A 7,500-nucleotide genomic window follows, 5' to 3' on the forward strand; every position below is an offset into this window, starting at 1 on the left:
AGAACACATGAACCACTGACCCCTTGAACACATAACCCACTGACCCAGAGAACACAAGAACCTCTGACCCAGAGAACACAAGAACCTCTGACCCGGAGAAAACAAGAACCTCTGGCCCCGAGCACACATGAACCGCTGACCCCTTGAACACATGAACCACTGACCCAGAGAAAACATGAACCACTTACCCAGAGAACACATGAACCACACACTCACAGAACACATGAACCACTGACCCCGAGAACACATGAAACACTGAAACCGAGAACAAATGAACCTCTGACCCCAAAAACACAAGAACCGCTGAACCCCTGAACACATGAACCGCTGTGCCCGAGAACACATGAACCACTGACCCAGAGAACACATGAGCCTCTTACCCCGAGAACTCAAGATACACTGACCCCGAGAACACATGAACCACTGACCCCTTGAACACATGAACCACTGACCCAGAGAACACATGAACCACTGACCCCTTGGACACATGAACAACTGACCCAGAGAACACATGAACCACTGACCCCTTGAACACATGAACCACTGACCCAGAGAACACATGAACCACTGACCCCTTGAACACATGAACCACTGACCCAGAGAACACATGAACCACTGACCAAGAGAATACATGAATGGCTGACCTCGAGAACACATGAACCACTGACCCAGAGAACACATGAACCTCTGATCCAGAGAACACATGAACCACTGACCCAGAGAACACATGAACCACTGATCCAGAGAACACATGAACCACTGATCCAGAGAACACATGAACCGCTGACCCTGAGAACACAAGAAACACTGACCCCAAGAACACATGAACCTCTGACTCAGAGAACACATGAACCGCTAAACCCTTGAACACATGAACCACTGACCCTGAGAATACATGTTCATCTCAGGCAGAGAACACATGAACCGCTAACCCCGAGAACACATGAACCACTGACCCTGAGAATACATGTTCATCTGAGGCAGAGAACACATGAACCGCTGACCCCGAGAACACATGTTAATCTGAGGCAGCAACAAGCTCTGCATCCTCCCATCAAGGTATGGCCCCTTACATTACATCTATATACAATATACCCTCATCTCCTCTCCTCCCCTCCTCCTCCCCTCTCCTCCCCTACTCCTCTCCTCCCCTCCTCCTCCCCTCTCCTCCCCTACTCCTCTCCTCCCCTCCTCCTCCCCTCTACTCCTCTACTCCTCTCCTCCCCTCTCCTCCGCTCTCAGCAGTCTGAATCAATTTGTGAATGAAACCATAAATACAAAGAAAACTGATGCTTTGAAATGTTTATCAGGAGTCGAGTTAGACTATAGGAACACACACAAACACACAGACAAGCAGACACACAGACACACACAAATACACTTACACATACACGTGCACACACACACACACACACACACACACACACTTACACACACACACACACACACACACACACACACACACATATACACACACACACACACAGACACACACATACACACATATAGACACACACACACACACCTACACACATATACACACACACACACACACACACACACACACACACACACACACACACACACACACACACACACACACACACACACACAGGTGCAATGTTTACCTGCTCTGGAATCATCATCCCTCTCAGCTGTTTCATTTCACCTCCAGCTCGTCTCCCTGTGAACCTGACTGGAGGAAACCTCCCCCCTCCTCCCCCTCCTCCCCCTTCTCCTGTATCTTAGGAGCTGCTGCCTGAAATGCTGATGTACCCCCCACCCCCGCTCCCCCCCTCAGGCCTTTCTTCTCCATCTTCCCCCCGTGGCGATAGATCAGATCACCTCCAGGGAAATCATTACTTGGCATCATTACCATTCTCACTTTTATCCTCCTCCCCTTGTTCCTCTGCAGAGTGATGAAGGAGGAGGAGGAGGAGGAGGAGGAGGAGGAGGAGGAGAGGAGAGGAGGAGGAGGACTATGAGAGGAGGAGGAGGAGGAGGAGGAGGAGGAGGAGGAGGAGGAGGAGGAGGAGAGGAGAGGAGAGGAGGACAAGGAGGAGTATGAGAGGAGGAGGAGGAGGAGGAGGAGGAGAGGAGAGGAGGACATGGAGGAGTATGAGAGGAGGAGGAGGAGGAGGAGAGGAGGAGGACGAGGAGGAGGAGGAGAAGGAGAGGATGAGGAGGAGAAGGAGGAGGAGGAAGAGAGGAGGAGGAGGAGGAGGAAGAGAGGAGGAAGAGGAGGAGAGGAGTAGGTTGAAGAGGAGGAGTTTCCTCTCAGTGTTTAACTTCGATGATGTAAACACACCTGAGCAGTCATAGTGACTCAGCAGGGACCGCATGAGAGACGGACAGGGGGCCCAGACCCAGAGTAATCCCAGGTGAGGCTCAGTTTAGCTGTCAGTGTTGTTAGCGTTGTTAGTGTCAGAGTCTCCTGATGAGACGGATGATGCTCTCTGACACAGACCAATCAGGGACCAGTTCTCACATGTGGAGCTGGTCCCGTCTCTCAGGTGTTAGCTTTGGTTACCTGATAGTAGGAGTCTGTTTCTGCAGCATCTTTAGGCTCTGCACACTTCAAAGTGTCTGCCTGTTTCACATGGCAGCCATTTTCCTCTGACTCAGGGGTCAAAGGTCAGACTGCTGTGTGGAGTTTGGACTGAGGGACGGACTTTCAGCCTGATCCGACACTAAAGAGAGAACCTGCAAGTTGAGAGAGAGTTAGCATTCAGTCTACTGCAGCTCAGAGGGATCCTAACATCTCTGTCTGGATAAAGAGGAAAGGCTAACATCTTAGCCTTGATGTCAGATCTGGGAGGTTGAATGCTAATGTTGGCAGGGATCTGTTGTTCTCTCAGTTGTTGATGGAGGAGCGGTCCCTCAGAGGGACATCAGAGGAAAATGGCCGGCGTGAATGAAGCTCGCTGGGTTAAGCAGACTCCGCCCATCAAGAGCAAAACTGTTTCTAAGGAGTCCAGATCAGGTGATGTTGAAAGACAGCATCTGTCTTCCAGGTGGGACGGAGACTAAATCTCAGACTGCCTGCGGTTCCTCAGAAATGGACTCCTCCTGGCCTCTGACGGATCAGGAAAATTCGACCGCAGTCTAGGGGTGTCAGGCTCTTTGACAGGACCAGAGCAGTAATTACAGCAAGGCCTCGGACTGTCAGGATTCAGGAGGGTCAGCGGCTCCCAGGTTTCTGGAGGACCCATTAGGACGGGGCCTGGTGTCCTGATCAGGACCATCTAGGGCTCTAAGAGCAGAGCTGCCGAGTTGTTAGCGTAGCCTTATAATGACTTTGTGTGTGTGTGTGTGTGTGTGTGTGTGTGTGTGCGCCAATAATTCCCCCTCCATGGTTGACCTGCAGACCGAGGTCTCAGTGAACATGTGGTAAAGGTTTCTCTGCAACATCAAAAGCAGAATTTGTGAGATCCAGTCAGACTGCCTGCAGGACCCAGATCTCTGAGACCATTAGCTCCTGACTGCTCTGAAGCTAATCTGAAGCTAATCTGAAGCTAACGACTCTCAGACTCCTCAGGTATGTTAACGTCTGATGTGTTCTTGAAGTCTGATGAAAGCTTGAACATGTTTGAGATTCAGAAGCAGCAGGAAGGTAATGGTGCGTCTCGGGACGCAAACGTTTTGGGGATGCTAACGCCTTGGGGACGCTAATGTCTCGGGCTCTCTTTGTAATCACTCCACCCTGTTAAATACTTCATTCTGATTGGTGCAAACCCATAACTATGGTTGCTCTGGATGGCAAAGGCGACGCCAGGAAAACGCGTCATAACACATCAATCTGTGTAAAGGAGTCTGGCTCATTTTACCTCTGCCTGTTGACACTGTGTTAAAACCGTTAGCTCCTGTGCTACGTCGTTAGGCCAAACAACATGGAGGATTTTTTTTTTTTGACTCAGCAGAGCCGGAGGGAGCATCTCTCAGCTGCTGATCTCTACAGAGTCCCTGAAACCAGAAGAGGTAGAGATCACAGACACGACATTCAAAGAGGACACGTTAATTTTTTCATGTTTAAAGGTGAATCAAACCTGAGCCAGACCTCCTCCTTCCTTATCTCACAGAGAGGATCTGAGTAATGAGCGATCAGACGGTTCTTCTTGAAGCGTGGTGCAGTGCAAACTGACGTTATAAACAGTTTAACTTCCTGTCTGTGTTTCCTTCACACAGATGAAACGTCAGGAGGAGTCTGATCCCAGCCTGTGATTGGTGAATCACTCTGACCTGTGTTTCTGACTGATCGTTCTGAGGGCTGTACATCCAAATCAGACCCGAAATACTACAGCCCATTATCCCTGCTATAAAGAGCTAATGACCCGACAGAGGGAGATATTTGTAGAGCTCCGTCTCCTTGAAAGGGCCGAAGGATGAGGAGTCATTAGAGCAACGTTATCTGGTGCAGATAGCATTGGCATGTCTGTACAGATCATTATTTTTGGCCCTGGAGCCGTTTGGCAGAGCAGAGCGAGGCTAACTGCTCAGCCAGCGCTAACTCCAGGGTCAGCTAGCACAGGGATGAAGACGCTAACAATACGCAGCCTGGAAGCTAATGCTTCCTGTTTCAGCTCCTTAATGACTGCAGAGAGTTCTGAATCTCAGTTTGTCTCTGTGTCAGCTCTCGGCCTTTATCAGGGTCTGAACTCTGTAATGTGTTTGTTTTAGCCTCTGTTAGCACGCAGCACTAAGTGGATGATCTTATTATAAACAGTCTGCAGTCCTTCTGCTTGTCTAACACCTCTGACAGACATCAGGCCGACCTGAGGGAGGGACAGGAGGAGAGACCTGATCAACACTGACTAGGTTCACGGAGATGTCTAACTGTACCATCAGGGGTCTGTGTACCACCTGCCGGGCCTGCTGCTTCTGTTAGAGCGGTTCCTCTCGCTCATGGTGGATTAGTGTTGGGTCATCATAGACAAGGTGATTAGTCTAATGGATCAGGTTTCTGTCTGCAGTAAATCTGTGACTCGGTGTTCCTGTTTGTTTAAGGCACAGTCATGTGATCATCGTGTGGTTGGGATCACTGGGTTTGGTCTCCTCCTGGTCCAGGTGTTTCTTTCTGATCACTCATACATCATCATTTGTTACCATGCTGTGCGCTGAGCATCCTCCTCTCAGATGGCAGAAACATGGCGCTGACTCCCTGCAGCAGGTTCAAGGTGAAGTGACTCCCAGCAGCTGAGCTATGATAGCACATGACACATGGCTGCATTAATGAGCTCTCTCCCTGTGGTAGAAACACTTTATTTTAATTTGACTGTGGTGTAATCTCAGTGTTTTTATCAGTGTAAGAACATTCAGCAGCTCCAGCCTCATCAAAGAGTTCCCCTCGCTCTCTCTTTGTGTCTCTGGATAAGGAAATTCAATTAGCTTAATTGGCCTGGATATTAGAGGCTGTAATGTGATGTAAGCACGGCTGTCGACAAACTTCACAGGGCACTTTAGAAGCACCTCGCTAATTAGAGCAATAAGTTTAATCCAAATGTTTTACCTCCACGTTCCTGTGACTAAATTGAAATCCAGGTAATTATCTTTAACAGGCAGAGAGCATAAAGCAGCGTTTCTCTGACTCTGCTGACGGCAGTCTGAGTGAAGCAACCATTTTTCTCCATGTTTGACACATGACAGAACCAGAATATCCACCTTCCTCTAATGAGAGGATGAAAACCTTCAGTGTTCCTCGAGCTGAACAAAAGATGGATGTGAGAGGATTCAGCCCTGCAGACTCTTTTTATCCAAACACGAGCTGAAGAGAGCGTTTTACAGCAGCAGAGACGATAGAGTGAGAAACGCATCTCACATCAGATCAATCATACATCTGCTGCATGCTACTGCTGCTGCATTAGACTACTGCATGCTGCTGCTGCTGCATGCTACTGCATGAAACTGCTGCATGACACTACTGCATCCTGCTGCTGCATGCTAATGCTGCATTCTAGTGCTCCTTCGTGCTGCTGCATGCTGCATTCTACTGCTGCATTCTACTGTTGCTGCATTCTACTGCTGCATGCTGCTGCTGCATTCTACTGCTGCTGCATGCTACTGCTGCATGCAGCTGCTACAGCTGCATTCTACTGCTGCATGCTGCTGCTGCATTCTACTGCTGCCGCATGCTACTGCTGCATTCTACTGCTGCATGCTGCTGCTGCATTCTACTGCTGCTGCATGCTACTGCTGCATGCTACTGCTGCATGCTGCATTCTACTTTTGCTGCTGCATTCTACTGCTGCTGCTGCTTTATGCTACTGCTGCATTCTAATGCTGCTGCTTCATGCTACTGCTGCATGCTACAGCTGCATTCTACAGCTGCTGCTGCGTGCTGCAGCTGCATGCTACTGCTGCTGCATGCTACAGCTGCATGCTACAGCTGCTGCGTGCTGCAGCTGTATGCTGCTGCGTGCTGCAGCTGCATTCTGCAAGCTGCATGCTGCTGCTTCATGCTACTGTTGCTGAGGCTGAAGGACAGACAGCATCCCCCCTCAGCTCAACACGTCAGGGCTCACAGCTTGACTTGAATGTGTGTGAATGAAACAGAAGCTCACACTCAGAGGTAACACAATAAAACTGTATTACATTTGTGCTTAAAATTATTACAGTACAGTATTTACAGGAGTTGTCCTAAAAATAAACATCTCATGCTGGATGACACTGAAAAAGAAATCATGTGCAGTAGCAAGCAAAAGAATATTTCTTTAATGTACACCAAAATTTACAAAAGAAGAAGAGTTCCTCTTCTCCAGCGTAGAAATGATCCTCTGTGAGTACAGTAGCTGACAGGAGCCAACACTCTGCAAACCTCAACACTTAATCAGCTGGAACATTCAGATTAACAGCGCCCCCTACAGGCCTGCAGACCTCTGACGCAGGGAGGGATCCTCTGTGGTTTCCTGCTGCATGTTTCCTGTGTTTGTTCATGTCTTTGCTTCATTCGTCTGAGATCACAGAGTTCTGTTTTTATTTCCAGCTCGTTCCTGAAGTTGTATTTCTGGATGTTTCAGTACTTCCTGTTTCTCTGCAGCGTGTTTATCTTTATCAGCCACCGTAGATCAAACCTAAAAGATGTGACTCAGCAGCAGGACCTGAGACACCTCACAGGACCAGCTTTATGATCCACTGACGTGTCAGTTCCTGGAACTACAGGTATCAGGTACCTCTGGTGGAAACATGACCTCACAGGGGGGAGAGGGGGGGGGGCTTCAGATGTGTGACCTGCTGCAGAACCTGGAGCTGTTTAAAACCACAGCAGCCGACTTTAAGACAAACAAATGAGTCTGATTCAAGTAAGCGAGTCCACCAGAGCAGGACGAGAGGTGGACCCAAAACTTAGCAAATAATAGTTTACAAAAGTTTACACACCCCAACATACCCCTCCCCCACCCTCTCAAAATCAGTGAGACCAGTAAGACCAGAACAACATCCTGTCCCCAGATTTGAACCAGAATTCAGTTGGATGATGGTGACCAGCAGAAACATGCAGAGCGTACG

At 49.0% G+C, this 7,500-nt stretch overlaps 1 protein-coding gene across 7 annotated transcripts in view; it reads right to left on the reverse strand.

The window, feature by feature from the left end:
- Positions 1 to 6,566: 6,566 nt before the first annotated feature.
- lmo3 (LIM domain only 3) overlaps positions 6,567 to 7,500 on the reverse strand; it is a 23,960-nt gene continuing 23,026 nt past the window's right edge. For all 7 annotated transcript variants that reach the window (XM_034672984.1, XM_034672983.1, XM_034672979.1 and 4 more), the window contains exon 4: positions 6,567 to 7,500. This exon is cut by the window's right edge and continues 639 nt beyond it. The gene's annotated coding sequence lies outside the window, so the exon portion shown is untranslated.

The sequence above is a fragment of the Notolabrus celidotus genome, chromosome 21 (assembly GCF_009762535.1).
Source record: "Notolabrus celidotus isolate fNotCel1 chromosome 21, fNotCel1.pri, whole genome shotgun sequence".
Taxonomy (NCBI): domain Eukaryota; kingdom Metazoa; phylum Chordata; class Actinopteri; order Labriformes; family Labridae; genus Notolabrus; species Notolabrus celidotus.